Source organism: Lotus japonicus, chromosome 4 (genome assembly GCF_012489685.1).
Source record: "Lotus japonicus ecotype B-129 chromosome 4, LjGifu_v1.2".
Lineage (NCBI taxonomy): Eukaryota > Viridiplantae > Streptophyta > Magnoliopsida > Fabales > Fabaceae > Lotus > Lotus japonicus.
Genome location: NC_080044.1, coordinates 49,522,655 through 49,540,452, shown reverse-complemented (window position 1 = coordinate 49,540,452; position 17,798 = coordinate 49,522,655). Strand labels below are relative to the sequence as shown.

The window sequence follows — 17,798 nt, the reverse complement described above, 5'->3', positions numbered from 1 at the left end:
ACTAACTTCATAGTCAACTTTAAATCCTTCTACATAGTGCAACACTCGGTTGAGGTAGAGATCTGCAGCAAGCAGAGGCCTATGCAACTGATTGCCCACCTATGATCAATGATCTCCAATTAATATAGGCTAATAACTAAATTAAGGAATACAAAAATAAAACATATAAGAGAGTTAGTTCCCAAACTAAGAGTCTAAGACTATTTTCAAAATTAAGCTCAACGAATGTCATATAGAATGTACCCTCTCAGAACGTCATTGAAGTTAGATTAAATCATCTCCTTACATTTATCCATTTCTTCATAAATGTATCCCATGGCTGGCTTTTTGTAAGACCCACATTATTAGAATTAGAATAATTAATTAATTTCCGACTCACGCCTAAGATGTTGTGTAAGCGTGAGAGGAGCCTGAACAAATAGTTTTTCTATTAGGAGCTTCAAACGAAGATTCCACACGCGTGTACCGATTTATTTCGATGTTTCTAATCTTTTTCCAGAATGAAGTTTCTTCATCCGACGTCAATTGCAAAAAGTAGTTCTGCGGCATATTTCGAAGCACACTGCGTTTAATCAATTTTCTCATTTAAAATGAACCCGGAGCAAGTATCGACCTTTTATGGAAGGATACATAGCTTAATTACGTAATATGACAATGTCATATTTATTCTAATCGTCTAACAATTATTCTTTAGCTTAATTCTTACTCATTTCCTTGTCCATGGATCATTTTAATTTGCTCAAAGTGATCCGAATTTATATTTTACTATTTCATAAAGTTCCTCATAATTTTTAGTATATTAATATATCAACTCTATATTTTTCTCTTAACTCTACGAGTTAAATCCTACAGTGTCTAAACCAATTCGTACCGGTAATTATCATCTTATAATATATATATATATATATATATATATATATATATACTCCTCTACTCACCATTCTCGACGTCTTTTTCTCCCCACTTCTCTTCATTTTCGTTTCTTTTCTTCTCCTTCTAATCTATAAACACTACAAAGGGAGAACTTTCCCTCTACTGTTCACCATGAGAGTATTATAGGATGTGTGCTGGTGCACCATAAGGTCATATTTGGGGTTCTTTTTTATTCTTTACGGCGTTATTACTTTGACTGATTAACTTTTCATGTTTTTACATTTAGAAATTCTTAATTTTTGTCAGAAATTATTCCTTTTGCAACCGTAAGGCAGGAAAAAAATCTGTTTTCTTAATTATATGATTATATTATATTATATAAATTATGACTATGTTTGGCATGTCATTTCAGCTAGCTTATAGCTTATTTGACTAGCTTAAAGCTTATTTGACTAGCTTAAAAGCTCTATAAAAATGTTTGGTGAATGAGCTTATTTCAGTAGCTTAAAGCTTTAAGCTATAAGCTATCTCAGGTAGCTTAAAGCTTAAAGCTTATAGCTTATTAAATATATTCTCATTTTTATCCTTATTATTTTATCAAAATTTCACCTTTAGCCTTATATGTTTTTTACTAAACCTATTTACCTACTCATTTTCCGATGTACCAAGAAAAAAACTTATTTATTTATCAGTTATCACATTTGTCTCATATTACATCGTTCCCGCACAGAAATAATTACTACTTCAGAATAAAATAAATAATTTTATATTACAAATTATTTAATTTATTTTATTTAATTTAATAAAAATATAGAAAATTAGATAAGTAAAAATGAATATTATATTTTTAAGATGATAAATTATTTGAGTGAAATTAAAATATTTATAATAATTTTAATATTAATATCATATAGGTATTAATGTGAAAATAAAGTAATATTAAATATATAAAAAATTATACAACTATGTCTTTTTATGTCATTTTACAATTTCAGCTTGTTCAACGACTAGTTTTACCAAACACTTTTGTTCAAATTACGTAGCTTTTCAGCTATCAGCTATCAGCTTTCAGCTAGCTTATCAGCTTTCAGCTTTCAGCTAGCTTTTCAGCTATCAGCTAGCTTTTCAGCTTTCAACTAGCTTATCAGCTAAACGTGCCAAACATAGCCTATGAGTAGTAAGAGATTGCATATATTAAATTTTTTATCTTATATAATATTAGCAAAGTAATTGGTCATTAGCGATTACAGTTGAAAAATAATTAATGAATAAATTGTAATTTATTAATTTTCTTTTGAGTAAATTTATTAATTTAGAATTGATTAAGTTGTTTTCCGCAGGAAATCAATCATATAATATAACTTAATTTATGTAAAACATTAAATAGTTATAATTAGGTAATTCAATTCATAAGTTTAGGTTTGGTATAGGATTAAAAATAGGGTTAAGTTTTAGTTTATAGTTCAAAACACCATTGAGATTAGGTTTCCCCTTTTCGTATCAGCCGTCAAAGAAATGTATCCCTCTTTTTTCTTTTCTTTTCTTTTTTGATAATATCCCTCTTTCTTCATTTTTCTGTTGAACGCAAATTTCGTATTGTTGGTGTTCGATAGCAGTTATCGATGGCCATGGAGTTGCATTCAGGTTATGAGTTTAAAGTTTGTATTGTTATCTGTATTAAAATTGTGCGCCGGGCTACATAATTTTTGTTAATTTTGATTATCCAAAGTTGTTTTAATACCCACAATTTGTTAGTGTTCAATTTGAGTACCTATATATTTGTCTTTTCAATCTGAAGAGGGTATTTACTTTTTGATTTGTGTAAAGTGTCCGTGGTACTAGATGAAAAACTTTTTCTGGTGAAACGAGTTATGGATTAGTTGTATTGTTTTGTATCTATGCTGTGTGATATAAAAGGTGTTTATGGGTTTGGGTTTTACTTTTTGTGAAAGTACTTGGTGCTGAGAAACTTTTCGTGAACAGCTAATTATGTGTGTACATACCTCCTCCTTTCTTTGGCTATATAAGACCCTTCATTTGCCATTTTTTTTGTTTGAAACCAAAGTCTCTTATTTCTTAAGTTTGTTTCAAATTTATTGTGATTGTGATTGTGATGTCTTCTTCTGCTTCAATTGATTCTGTGTTGGGTCTTTGTCCTCCAAACCATAACTGGAGGATCAACTATCAAGGTTAGGGTGGTCAGAATGTGGATTGTTGATTCCTACATGAGAGATAACAAACCTGTGTCAATGGAACTGATATTGGTTGATCAATATGTAAGTATAAACCATGCAATTGACTTTTGTTAGTTTTTAAGTGTTTTATAAGTTTCAATTGTGTTGTATGTGATTTTGTTGCAGGGTGGAAAGATTCAAGCTACAATAAAGAAAATTTTGTTTAGGAAGTGGGCTTGAAGTCATAGTTGAAGGAAATGTGTATGTGGTGACATTTTTCCATTTGATTCCAAATATGGGTTCCTATCATCCCACTGAACATGGTTTTAGGACGTTGTTTAATAACAAAACCAATGTGATCCCGTGTGAGAGTAGTATCATACCAAGGTGGGGATTCACATTGAAGGATAGTGAGGCGGTAAATGGAGATGTTCTGCCGCCTGAGTATTTAGTAGGTAAATCTTAATTCAATTTAAGTTTTAATGCAATAATTTCATAAATTCTTTGAATACATGATCTATTTCTGTGATTTCTGTTAGATGTGTTGGGTTTGTTGGGCTTAATTGCACTTTTGGTCCCCCAACTATTGCCTTCCTGCGAAAATCGTCCCCAAACTTCAAAATTAGCAAAACACGTCCCTGAAGTTTACACCTGGTTGCAAAATTGGTTTTCCGTTAACTTCCGTCTAAAAACTAACAGAATATTCCGTTAAAAATGAATTAAAAAATAAAGAAAAATTAAAATTGAGAAAAAAATAGTATTTTAATTGAAATCCAGAAATACCAACCTAACATCTCACCTTCATCGTTCTCTTCCCTTTCTCAGCCCCACTCTCTTCTTCTTCTTATTCTTCTTCTTCCCACTCAACCACCACACTACCACCACTCAACCACTGCACCACCACAACTTTCACGCCACCACACTCTGTTCTTCTTCATCCCTTCTCAACCCCACCGATCCCAACATTCAAATCAACTACGAAATCCAAATTTCTCCCAGCAAACACTCCCAAAAGAGAATCAAACCCAAAATTCACAAAGATCCCTTCCCCCTTCCATCTCCAAACCAACATTCACAGCAAAACCAGGAACTAAAATGACCAAGACTTCAAACCAGGAACCTCAAACACCAAACCCTAAACCATAGCCACAGGCCCCAAATTCCAGCTCCATGTTCTACTGCCGTGAGAAGCGGCGTCGATTTGGATTTTGTGGGGGATGGGCGATTTGGGTTGATGATTTCATCAAATAGAGGTGGGGGTGAAGGAAGGAGTGGGTCTCGATGATGGTTCACGGCTTGGCAGAGGCTTCAATGATGGTTCACGGTGTGGGTTTGGTTGATGATACAGGAAGTGGGTCTCTTGCACAGAAACAACGATGGAGAAAGGAAAAATCTTGGGAAGGATGAAGAAAATAGAAGCGGTGGTTGAAAACAAGTGAGGAATGAGGAAAGGTGAGGGAGCAAGAAGAGGATGTGGTGGAGAAGAGAGAAGGGGAAGAGGGATTTTTGAAGTGGGGGAACATGGATTTGTAGATTTTTTTATAAAAAAAAATTATGGGTTTTGTTTTATGAAGATGAAGATTCTGGGTTTTATAAGATTTAATGATGAAGAAGTTTGAAAAAGATGAAGAACCAATCAATACTTGGGTTTTTGAATTTTTTATTTTATTTTCCAGCAATCTGTTAAGTTTTGGACGGAAGTTGGACGAAAAACCAAAAGTGCAACGACAGGTATAGTTGGAGGACGTGTTTTGCTAATTTTGAAGTTTGGGGACGATTTTCGCAGGAAGGCAATAGTTGGGGGACCAAAAGTGCAATTAAGCCGGTTTGTTGACTTCTGCTTCTGAATTGAGGACCTATGTTAAGGATGGAACTTCTACTAGGATGATGTTGATTGAGATTAGTGATGAGAAGTAAGTTTATTCATTTGAAGTGTTATCATGTGGTTTAAATTATTGTTCATGCCTCATGGTTGCAGTTATTAACCTTAGTTGTTGATGTGAACAGGGGAAAAGTAGAGTGTGCTCTATTTGGGGATTATGCTGATATTGTGTCTGATTTTATTGCTGGCAATCCCAATCAAAAACCCATTATTGTTTTCCAGCTTGCTAAGGTGAAAACTTTTAGAGGTGGGATTTCCAAGTTTTAGATGTTGTATGAATATGATTTATAAATACATTTTTTTATCAGTTCTTTTAATCTGAATTTGTGGATTTATGGGAAAAAATGTTTTGCAGAATGTGATGAAAGCTTCTAGGATTATCTTGAATCCTGAAGTTGCTGAGGCTATTTCTTTTATGGATAGGTAGAAGAGATTTGTCCTGTTGAATGGTTTATTTGTTTAGAATAATTATTTCTTTCATGGATAGGTAGAAGAGATCTGAAGTTTAAATGTAATTTTTTTTAGGATATCTATTATTGATTTCAAAATCAATGAGCCCGTTTGTAAAATATCTACTTCGAAACCTGCTGTTCCTATGTTTGAAGAACATACCTCCTCTTTGGGAGTCGATTGAAATCGTTGGATTTGGATGCGGCTCTACCTTTCTGTCGTGAGTGAGATTAGGATTAACTCTAGGGTTTTATTTTGTTAACAAGGTTGCCTAATGTTTTTGTGTGCACATAGGCCCGTTATATGGGGCCAAAAATTTCTGGTTTGTGTTTAGTTTTTTAAAAAAGATGAATGGTTATTTAATTGTGTCTATAAATATTAGGGTATAATAAGAAGGATTATATAATGGCTATTATATATTGAGGGAACTAATTTTTGTTTATCTAATAACAATGTAAATAACATATAGTTCAAAAAATTTGTTAATGATAATTAATATTTATTTGAAAATATTTATGAATTTTGTAATAATTTTGCAGTTTAATGTATGTATACTTTCAGTGTAACCTTTGTTTACAAAGTCACTCAATTAACTTGTACCTCATGAAAAAGTAGTTATTTGCTTTAATTAAAATTAAAGGTGAAAGTAATCATTTTTCCTATGTGATATCTGGTGATTTGTTGTGTGTGTATAACTAGTGACAATGTATATCTATTAATATATGTGAATGATAAACAATTAGATGTTATAATATATATGCATTAGATGAAATATGTTATAGTCAATTATTAACAATGTGATTTTATAGAAAAAAATAGATTATAATCATTTCATTTCATATCATAGATATTGAGGAAATAAAAATTTCATTAACAAGTTGAATTTAAATTTTTAAATCAGTAGTTCATTTTTTATTAAATTACATTTTTTATTTGCAAGACAATTGTGTTTGAAGTTAAAATTGAAATAAATATTAAATGATCAAATTAATTTCTATTATATTATATATAATCATAAATTGATTATAGTTATTAACAAATTATAAATCCACCATGTTATCTAATAATTTTGAGACCTCACTCTGGAGAGTGAGGCACTCAAAAACCACACTCTCCTTCACAAATTGTCACGTCATTTTTTCTAATAAAAAAAACTCTCTCTCTCTCTTCAATTGAGCAATCGTGCTTCTCACGCGCTGTGCTGAAACTCTTCTTCAAGTATGTTCTCCACATCCTGCATTCTCCTCTTCCAACTGAAACCTCTCTCTTCCCCTGAAATTTCTCCACTTCGAATCAGTTATTCACAATCCTGTAAACCTCTCCCAAATCAGATATTATGGAATTCAAATTGATTTTCGATTTGCATTTTGAAAATCCAGCGCCTTGGGGGAAAATTTGGGGCTTTTTCAGGAGAAAATGCGGAATTCACATGACATTCCTTTCTATTGAATTCCCATTCCTGCTCATCAATGCGGAATTTCGGAGTTTCCTTCTGCAAAAAATTTGAAGCGAAATTTCAAGTGGTCGAATCGATGTTGTGGATGGAGGTTTGGTTCTTATCAGTAAAGCTCTGAAGGTCTGTTTCAACATCTTATGGGTATGCTTTTTTTTTTTCAAGTTTCTATTTTTTACATTTCTGGAACTTTTCTCAATCGACTTCGTGCAGATAAACAGAATCTCAACTGATTTGTTTATATGAGACATCAAACCATTTTAGAATTGAATCTGTTTTCATTTCCAAATTTCTGAAGTCTGAAAACTGCTTATAGTGTCTTATAATAATAATTGTTGTAGCAGAATTTTTGGTACAGTATATTTGTTTCTTCTGAGTTTTTTTTTTGACACTGACCAAACTAGAATTAGTGATTTAGATGGCCAAAGGAGTGGCGAGGGAGAAAGAAATTGGACTATTAGTGAATTAGTATTGATTAGTATTGATGTGTGTACTAAATAACTTCTATTTTATATGTTTAAGATTTGCATATTCTTTTACAAATTTGTCGATTTTGCCTGTGTAACGCAACAACGGGGGATTTCTTATTTGCCACAAGGACATAAGGATGAACCCTCAGGATCTTTCTTCTTAACCCTTTTTTTTTGTTGTAACCTTCATTGATCGTGTTTTGCATGTTACATTTCTGGAACTTACAAATGCTTAAACTGAATTCTGATTTTCCATCATATGACTTTACACTGAAAATATAAAGGCCATCCTCTTGATCGTGTTTTGCATGTTACAAAAAATTAGAGATTCAGGAGCAGATGAAAGAGGCTCATGAGGTGAATTCTGTACAACTAATAACTTTGGAGATTATACAAGCCACAGAGACATTGCAGCAAGTTTCTTAGAAGTGAGAAGAAACCTCCCTGAGAAACCTTGCTTCCTCACCTAATGCAGAATTAGAACAAATGAAAGTGCAAGAGGAACTTAAGGAGAATTAAAAAGGAAGAGACAGGTTTTGTGGAGGAAAAAGATTATGATGCATGTTTCTTTACCTATATGAAATTACATCTCTGCCTTATATTTTTAATTAGTTTGACTTTCTTATGTTTTAACCCTTCCTTAGGTTTAGTTTAGTTGGTCGATTGGTACTTGGTGAGTTAATGCATTGCTTTTTTTTTTCTCCTCTGTTTTAGTATAGTTTAGTTAGATCTATTAAACATATATGTACCCATCAAAACAGTATCCTACAAAATCTGTTTTAACATATAGATTTGTTTGGCAATGGCATAATTCTATTGAAACTGGTTTGCTCAATAGACACTTTCTATCATTTGTCTTAATTGAATTTATCTAATTCTGTCAACTATCTATATGTTGCATGTTGTCTTCAGGATAATGAATATCTTTGATATCTTGAAATAGTTAGATGAATAGGTTGCCTTAATATGTGTGTTAGCTGCTGAATTCATCAACCTGTCAAAATGCTTAGGAAAGAAAGGGTTCTAGCACAAAGATGCAGGTTGGTGTGTTCATTCAGATTCGTTCTAAGAGAAGAAATAAAGGGTTTGAGCACAAAGAAACAAGTTGGGTGTGGTCATTCAGTTTCAATGTTTCATTTTGTTTTTAGTCATGGTAACAAACGCTTTTGATTATTTAAGAAATTCAAAATGCTTTTGTTCAAGCACAACGAAGCATTTTAATGTTTACTCTTTCTATATTGTAATTGATGTTGGTTGTTTCTACCCTACATTTGTTTTTGTTTTTAGCTTCATGAAACTGTGTTTGATTAAGATTTTCACCTGGTGTTTTTTAATAGAATGGGAACTTTAGATGATAGAATTGGCAGATTTTTCCTTTGACTAAATACCCAAAATAATAGTTTCTTTTAAGCTATGTTCTGTCTTCTTTTGTGAAAGTTACTTGCAATCTCTTTTTTATCCAAATAAATACACATTAATTCTCATGTATGTTAGAATTAGCTCGAAGTGTGATGCTAGAGTATCCTTAGATCTTTATACCTCATGAGTGGGAGTGTTTTCAGTTAGGTCAAGGAGAATTGATTATATTAATTTCTAAATAATTATACAAGCTCAAGAGATATATTTTTAGCACATGCTCAAGAGAGCCACGGTGATAAAGTGGTGTGCTTTACTTTGTAAGTTTTAACGATTAATTCTTATGGATATCAGGGATTGCAAGAATATGGTAAATGGCTTAACCAATACTGAATCTCAAGTATTCTACCAAACCAGTCATTCCTTTCTATTCTCTTGACAGAAATGAATTATTTCAAAATTTAGAACAAAATAAAAGCTTTGCTGGATTGTCCAAGTAAGCTAGGATATCACGATTTATATATTCTCTACTATCTATATTAAAAGTAGGACAATCTTTTCAAATTCAAGTAGTAATTCTTTTATTTCCATAAAAAAAGTAATAATTCTTTTATTATTTTTTCATTGTATATGTGAATTAACTTTTAAACATAATTTGATCTAATTATTTACTTTCTCATATTTTATTAATTTAAGAGAACAGACTAAGTTCAATACTTGGAATGTAATCACGCTAAACTTCAGTTTGCATAAAGGATAAAAGGGGAGTGCTGCCAACTTCAACTTCATAGAGTTTTTATTTTTTCAAAAACAAACTTCATAGAATTAGTAAAGTGTTAATTACATTTTTAAACTAAAATATTTAATTTTTATATACTAATTAAAACATTTTTTAGATTTTTTACAAAGAAAAATACCCGTCCACCCGTGCATTTGCACGGGCTACTTACTAGTATATTACATACCTGCGTTTCTTCCTCTCATTCTTCTCACTCTCGATTTCCACTTCCTGCAGCACTAGATCCTCATCATTTTTCCTCATTTCCCTTTGTGCAAGCCACACCAACGGCCATCACCATACCACCTTCTTCTTCATTCAATTTATTGTAACACCCACCATCACTTTCTCCTCTACATGGAAGCCGTGAGACCACCACCACCACCAAGCTGCTACTCCTTCTTCCTCTACTCCACGCAAGCACCACAACCACCGGGAGCAAGCCACCAAAGGCAGCCACCACCTCTATTCTCTTCAACCTTTTCTCATCTCAATTTTGAGCTTTTGAGTTAGAGGTTGGTTTAGCTTCAAACTTTGCTTCAATTAGCTTATATGCATGCTCTAGTGTCCGAATTGATAACTTATATGCATAGATGCTATGTTCTTTGATGATTATGTGGAAAAGGGGTAGAAATACCCATTTTTCTCAATTCTTAAGCTTTAATTATGTTAGAGTCATATTCATGCTTAGGGTCTTCACATTAGTTGCTAGTATAGGTCTGAGAATGAGCTATGTGCAATCAATTTTGAGAAAACATGAACTTTGGATTTTTAGGTTTCAATTGGGCATGGAAAAATGTTAATTCACAAATGAAGTTGTATGAGTGTTTGGATGGTTTTCCCACCTTAGTTAGGGTATAAATATGCCTAAGAATTAATTGGATTCAAAAGAGAAGTTGGATTACCCTATTTTTGGAGGGGGGCCGTGAGCTTGCTTGTGTGTTGAGGGGAGGAAAATCCCTCTTTTAAAGATTAGAATTGAATCAATTGATGCATGTTTTTAGGATATGTTTTGGAGTAAGCTTGAGGTTGATTTTGTGTTTAAATGATTGGGTATGCTAAGTGCTACTTGTTTCTTAAGTAAGTGCATTTTATGGCCTAAATGAATGCATGATGATAAATTTAGATTCAACTATAAGCATGGTGATTTAAAAATGAGGTGAAGCTTTGAGAAAAATTATAGACCCGTTCAGGTTTGAAGCATGATCAAGTTGCATGAATTTTATATTAATGAGAAAGGAAATGAGACTTTGCTGTTTTAATTTCTGCTGTTTCTGTTCTGTTTTAATTGCTGTTGTTTCTGTTCTGTTTTAATTTCTGCTGTTTCTGTTCTGTTTTAAGTGCTGCTGTTGCTGTTCTGTTTTTAATATTGCTGTACTGTTTCTGTTTTTGCTGTAATTGCTGTTGCTGTTCAGTTTTTATTGTTGCTGTCACTGTTTCTGTTTTTGCTGTAATTCCTATTGCTGATCTGCTGTAATTGTTGTTTTGTTGCTGTTTTGCAGTAACTGTTGTTGCTGTTTTACTGTTGCTATTTGTTGTTGTTGTTTACCATGTTTCGGTGATGGCATGCGTAAAAATGAAGATGAAATTATATGCTAAAATGAGTTGCTAGTATTTGGTTATTTGTTGGTTTGAGTCTAAACTTGAATATGTGAAATGTGTCCAAGTGTTTACTTATGTTCTAGGCAAGCTAAATGGTTAAGCATGTACTAGGAACATGACTAGGTTTATTCCATGAATATGATGATATGATTTGTGTTTTAAGATTGAGTCAGAACCTTACTTTATTATGTGCTAAGTGCTTATGTGTGAAACTTGAGTAGAGTCAAACTCACCCATTTGGGGTAACTCTTCCATTCGTGCCTACGTGTCTAGCTCTGAAGTTTAGGAAGCTTTTTCCGACGTTAGTGAGCATTTTTAGATCGAATTGTTTCTTAGCGACTAAGCATGAATATTTTGCTTAAGGTTTGGATCGTGTTGAGCTAAGGAAGGAAGATTCAGAACAAGCTGTGAAGTTTCAGGATAGAGGAGAATAACCCAAGGTAAGGGCAACTCTCCTAGTTATTAGCTATTATGCTTAGGTGTCGAAGAATCGGTTGTTAATTGTGATGTTGTCTTTTTGCTTTCTAGTGGACAGACATGTTCTATTCCTTTAAATTGTGTAAGTGCATAAACGTTGTATTATGTCAAAATCTTATGATTATATTGACTGTGAATGCGGAGTGTTATGAGAGTTCGCAAGTAGGATCTGACAGAAGGACTGAATTACTGCTGAAAGAGGACTTGGGGATAATAGGAATCCTTTGACTTATTAGATTTCAAAATAAATGAATGCATAAGACTTCGATTTTGAGAATAAATTTCATAATGAATTAACTCAAGATAGAACACTTCGAATGATAAAGATAACCCCTTTTGAGGAAAACTTAGGATATGAAATGAGTTTGAAACGGGGAGGGTCGGCGATCCGATGTTCGAGGAAAGATAAGTATTCCAGTTGCGGACCTCAAGAGGATAAGTCGTTATGATTAGAGCATCCACTAAGTACAGGCGATAGTTCCTTGCTTGAGGAGCAATTGACCTATGAACCGACATTTACCTTAGGCAAAAACGATAGAGACAATGAACCATAGCTAGACACGTATCCGGGTGAGGACGAATCGTGGTTTGCTAGCTCTTGCATACCTGCATGACTTGATTAGGGGGCTTGTCCTTAATCCTATTAATTATTCTTTGATTAAGAGGTTTGTCCTTAATCATATTATTTATCCATCGATTAGAGAGGATGGACCTTAATCGTATTGTTTACCCCTGGATTAAAGTGGCTGGACCTTAATCCTATTAATTACTCTTGATTAAGGGGTATGACCTTAATCATATTATTCGTTATTGGATTAAAGAGGATGGACCTTAATCCTATTATTTGCTTATGGATTAAAGAGGATGAACCTTAATCCTATTATTTGCTTATGGATTAAAGAGGATGGACCTTAATCCTATTTATTGCTTGTGGATTAAAGTGGCTGGACCTTAATCCTATTTTTGCTATTTGATTAAAGTGGTTGGACCTTAATCATATTATTTGTCCTTGGATTAAAGTGGCTGGACCTTAATCCTATTATGTGTTAGTTGATTTAGAGGATTGACCTTAGTCATACTATTTGTTATTTGCTTAAGAGGTTAGACCTTAACTCCTATTACTTGGATCGATTAAGGGGCTAGTCCTTGATCCTGTTATCTGTTTGTTGATTAGAGACTATGGAGCTCATCGTGCTAGATGATTGACCGCTGAGTCGTGCGTTTCCATTAGTGAGACGTGATGCTGCCCTGGCAAGGAAATGAAGATACATCTGTGCGTAGACGACGAGTGATGGATTGATGACTTGACGTTCAAAGGATAGAGATTGACTTATGCTGTGTCTAATTATTATTCACACGCTACTTAACTATGCTAAATCAAGCTAGGACTTATATTACATTACTCTAGGAAGTTGACCCTTTCTTGCCTTGTTTGCTTTGTTTGTGTATGGGCGGTCGGCAAACTGCCAGGCCCTAACAGGTGTTGCTGTGAGTAGCTGTTGATCGCTGCCAGGAGGTGATTGGATTGATTTACGGGAAGACTTCTTGGAGTGAGTAGATTAACCGAAGACTGGTAGGAGTAATAGTTAGATGTAAGGCTAGAGCCTTGGGTAGAGAAGCTTACTGTTATTGGTTAAAGCTTATAGGGATGGTTGTATAACTTACTTTGGTTTTGGGTAGGTTCCGATGCATTGCTTTTCTGCAACTCTCCAGTGCGGGGATTGTAGGAAGTATATTGGACTTAGGGTGTTATCGCATTCTGAACCTTGTTGTCTGTTGAGGCATTACGTTATTGTATATTACATGTATAGAACATCCGTCGTCACTCATGAGTGCTTGCCTAGTTAAGGCCGGATGTATGGGTTTGGGCAAGTATATGCATATCAGGTTTTGGAAATGTTTTAGAAAACAAATGAAAAAAAATATACCCTTATTTGTAAATCCTTTTGTAAAATCATTTCATTTTACTTAATAGGTTACTAATTGTGACCCCCAAAAGTTGGGGTTTTACACTTTTGATCTGAATCCACTTTGCGCAACACTTTTATAAGTGGATAAGCACACCTCAAACAATTCAACGTATCTTTCCAAAACCCTTATCAGTAACTAATTCTTCAATAGCTTTCTCATCTTTAGTCTTCGCAAACCGACTACATATCCATTCTTCAGAGTTAAACATTTTCCACAATGCATTTTTTTTTCTGGCAAACATCCCAATGTCAAGTAAAACGTAGCAAAGCGTGTAGCCCCGGGTCTAATCAAATCACCACCTTTAGTATAGTGATGCAATAGACTTATAATACCAACCCTGGTATAAATGAAATTGGCTATTTCCTTACCACGTGGAATTCTCTCTTTGTGAAGGGGTATCTTCTTCTCACAGTCTTATAGCATTAGGTCTATGAAATGAGCTGCATGTAACACCCCGATTTCGGTGGCGTCACTTTAGTAACCAAAAGTAAACTTAATGCGGAAAAACGTGAATATATATATTTTTTTTTGATTATAACTAAGACAAGACTGAAATAAATAAAACCCAAGTGCGAAAAGTAATAAAACTAATATACAATATATAAACAGCCCCCGCTGTAAGTAGCAACCTCGTCACGAGTGAACCTCCAGTGACGGGTAATAGAAGAGTAGCGCCCGTAGGCAAAAGTACAAACCAAAAGAAAAGGTTAAGTGTCCGCAACACTATCCCTCAAAATGAGAATAAGCTGGCCCATCGGCCTGAAACAAGACTTCCTAAGTCCAACCAACTCTCTGTGATTCCCGTAACGAAACCACACAAAAAGCTATAGGTGGGAAACTACCCTGTCCCGAATGAAACAAATGATGTTCAGAGCTAAGACTCTACTCCTACACTAATCCCATCTCGAGGAGCTCACACTAACACTCAATCCTACATGCTAGCGTGATCGTCGTCCGAATCTGAATCCAGAACGACTAAGTCTAGGTACATCCTCCGTCCTCCGCTCGCTATCGCGATGCGCTCCTGTTCCAGCATCCCAACTCTAGTTTCCCCCGAAGGGTGAACCGTCGTGAACTAGTCCGCCAAAGACATCTGACAAAGGGCGTTTGTTCGCCAAAGCACACACAGAAGACGCGAGGGTCAACTCCAAAGAATTATGTAAATAATAGCAAGGATAGATACAGATAATAGGATAGCCACTTAGGCTTTTAGCTAGGGATAACATCCTAGGGTTGCATATCTCATGATGAATATAAACGACGATAAATCACAGTTAACATGCCTCAAATAGAATTAACAAGTATCAAACACACTCATCACTAAGTCAGTATGCATGTTGCATGAAATGATATGCAGGTTAACCCAGTTAACCACATGCATTCCGGAAAGGGATGGACATCAAACGGATCAGCCCTAACACCAGCCACGGTGGAGCCATTTCGGCCCGCGTGCCTCTTACTCCAACAGGGGTAGTCAGATCAGCAGTAAACCCGTAGGTCTGCCATTTCGGTCTGCTACAAGAGACGTCTACAAACGCTCTTTCACGGCATTCCGGGTCTTATGACCATTTTGGAAACCGACGAGGTCCAGAGTACGTCCTGTGTTAATACCTCATTAATGTTGCATGTATGCAAAATGATTAGTCAAACAACGTCTCCGTCCTCACTCGACACGTCGCCACGTGTTCTAGGGAAGTTAAAGTCTCTAAAAGCTTACCCTAAGGTAAAGTCGATTCTGCGACCAAAAGACACACTTCATAACGACACATAGCTGCTCCAACAGCACCACAACAAACGCTGCTCCAACAGCACAATAACAAACGCTGCTCCAACAGCACAACAATAAACGCTGCTCCAACAGCACAACAACAAACGCTGCTCCAACAGCACAACAACAAACTCAACACTTGGATCCGACGACACTCCTCGTTTTTCCAAAACTATGATTTGACTTCCAATGCCTTCCTTCGAGGTTGTTATCATTACTTAAAGATTTTGAGGTTATTTAAGGTCTTATGAATTTTCTTTATAAAATAGATTCCATTTTGTCTTATCGCAAGTCTTATACATTTTCAGGATCTCCCAATCCCAAGTCGCTTCCAGAGGATGTCTCGATCCACTAAACAAAATTAAGGCCCGAACCTCGTTCGTCCTATCAAACTTTCTCAAAACTCTCAAAATAAAATCGGCATGACCTGCCCGCTATTCTCACCATTCAGAATCTCAGATTCCAGTACAGAGCATATTTAAATCATCACAATCAACAACATGTCATATATCAATAAATCGCATCATAAACACTTAGCACTTAGCATATAAAGCATGCACCACACATCCTAGATTACCCACATAGCACATAGCATGTAAGACAATCTCAAAAACATTCAGTAGATGAATCATCTACATTGTCAGCCGAAGCCTCAGAATACATTTTCCAATCACACACAATTCCAGTGCATAAACAGTAAACAATGTCGAAACATCGACCCTAAGCATTAACTAGAGATTCAGTGAGAAGCTCTCACCTGAAAGTTCTCCAGAATGATCAACTAGTGCTTCCTCGCTCTCAAAGTGTTGGTCCTCGGGGAAATCCTCAAAAGCACCTTTACAATAAAATCACAGAATACTATCAGAATCTATCGGAAACTAAGCTATCGATACTTACTAAGGTTACTCGAAGTAATCTATACCCTAAGGTACGATAAACTAGTGCGAAAGACAAGTTTTCGGAAAAGGAAATTTTCCTCCTCCCCCCTAATAGGGCTCGGCCACTTTGTGCAATTATGGGGCTCGATTTTTCTTCGATCAAACTTGGTTCCTATGCTTTCATAAGCCGTAACTAAGGGTATTCTGAACTCGGAAAAATTATCGGATCAAAAACTGTCGCAGGGGTATTTTGGTCATGATTTTTAACTTAGGATTTTTCAAAACTGAAATCCCAAAAATAAAATTTTGCAGGGACGTCACCAACGACGTTTATGACAACTAATCCTACTAGCACTAAGCTAAGGCGATAGTTTTCAGCCTAAAGGTTGAAGCTTTACACCAAAAACTCCAAAAATGGGTATTTTAGGCTCAAATTGATTCCGGCGGAATTCCGGCGACATAACGGAAAATCTAACCCGGCAGAAGTGATCTTGGGCGCATAAGGAAGAGGTTTAGAATCAGAAATGAAAGATTCAGGATAGTTTTGCAAAAACCCATAAACTATCCGCTCAGAAAACTCTACAGAAAAGCTATGGAAAAAGCGATCAGAGGTAAGGATTAGCGACTATACCTCGAAGCCTTGAAGTAGCAACTGATTGATCGACGATCAAGCAAACGATGAAGAAAAAATCTTCTTCCTTCTTCCTTGTTCTTGGCCGCGGTTTTGGGAGAGAAAATGGAGGAGAATTTGTGTTTTTCTTCCTTTCTTTGCTATATATAAAGGTTGGAAATTCGCGGGAAAATGAAAGTTTCGCGAATCTGATTTTTCCGACTTCATTCTCCATGAATTAATAGATATGTTTTGGCAAAAGAGTTCCAAAACTATAAAGAGGTCTCCTTGTATTTTTGGCAACTAAAGCATAGTCGGTATAAAACTATTTTACCCGATAAGTTGTTTTTTGCATCGAATGTCGGAATGGAAAACTTCCTTCGGAAGAAAGATTGAAATCATCAAGAGAAATGGGTGTACGCGTGTGGAATATTCATTTGAAGCTCTGAATAGAAAAAGTCTTCATTGTCGAGAAATTCTAGGGTTTTGAAATACCAGGGATTCGGTTTCGGCAAACTTCCGATGATTGGAATCGGACGTTCGTAGATCCTAGAGTTTCGCCTCGAAATGATTGTGATATATGGAAAAAGAGAAGTTCTAACATTTCTCTGAAGATTTTTGGAATTAACTTCCGTCGTGCCTAAAAGTGAAAATTAGCTATATACTAGGGTTTCTGACCTAGGTTTAAGCGTAAAACGATCGTGCTATAACTTTTATCGACTTCAATACGAACCTCAGACTTTTCCTGAACTTTCTCCTTCATACATTTATTTCATTTACTAAACTCTTGTTCAGGTTTCCCTTCGCCATGCATCAAACCTACTGGTGAATAAGAATTTATTCACTTGGTATAAACTGAAAAACTTGGGCCTTACACTGCACAATGTGTCCAATAAAGCACCTTCCTCTTTTGAATCAACACATCACTAGCTTCCTTGTAGTTTGCAGCATTACCTGTGACAATCTGAATCACATTTTCCTCACCAACTTCCTCAGCAACATCTTTCACCATCTGAAAATTTTTAGCAGTTGTCTTGCATATGTTGGATGCATCAA

The 17,798-nt window shown here is 35.1% G+C and overlaps 1 long non-coding RNA gene across 2 annotated transcripts; it reads left to right on the top strand.

Annotated features, from left to right (window-relative positions):
- The first annotated feature begins 9,628 nt into the window (after positions 1–9,628).
- LOC130713748 (uncharacterized) lies at positions 9,629–13,456 on the top strand. 2 transcript variants are annotated; one of them, XR_009011014.1, is made up of 3 exons: positions 9,629–9,951; positions 11,402–11,478; positions 12,690–13,456. It is a non-coding gene; the product is annotated as an uncharacterized LOC130713748 (long non-coding RNA). The 2 variants fall into 2 exon arrangements; XR_009011015.1 differs by having other exon boundaries at positions 9,631–9,951; positions 12,986–13,456.
- The last annotated feature ends 4,342 nt before the right edge of the window (positions 13,457–17,798 follow it).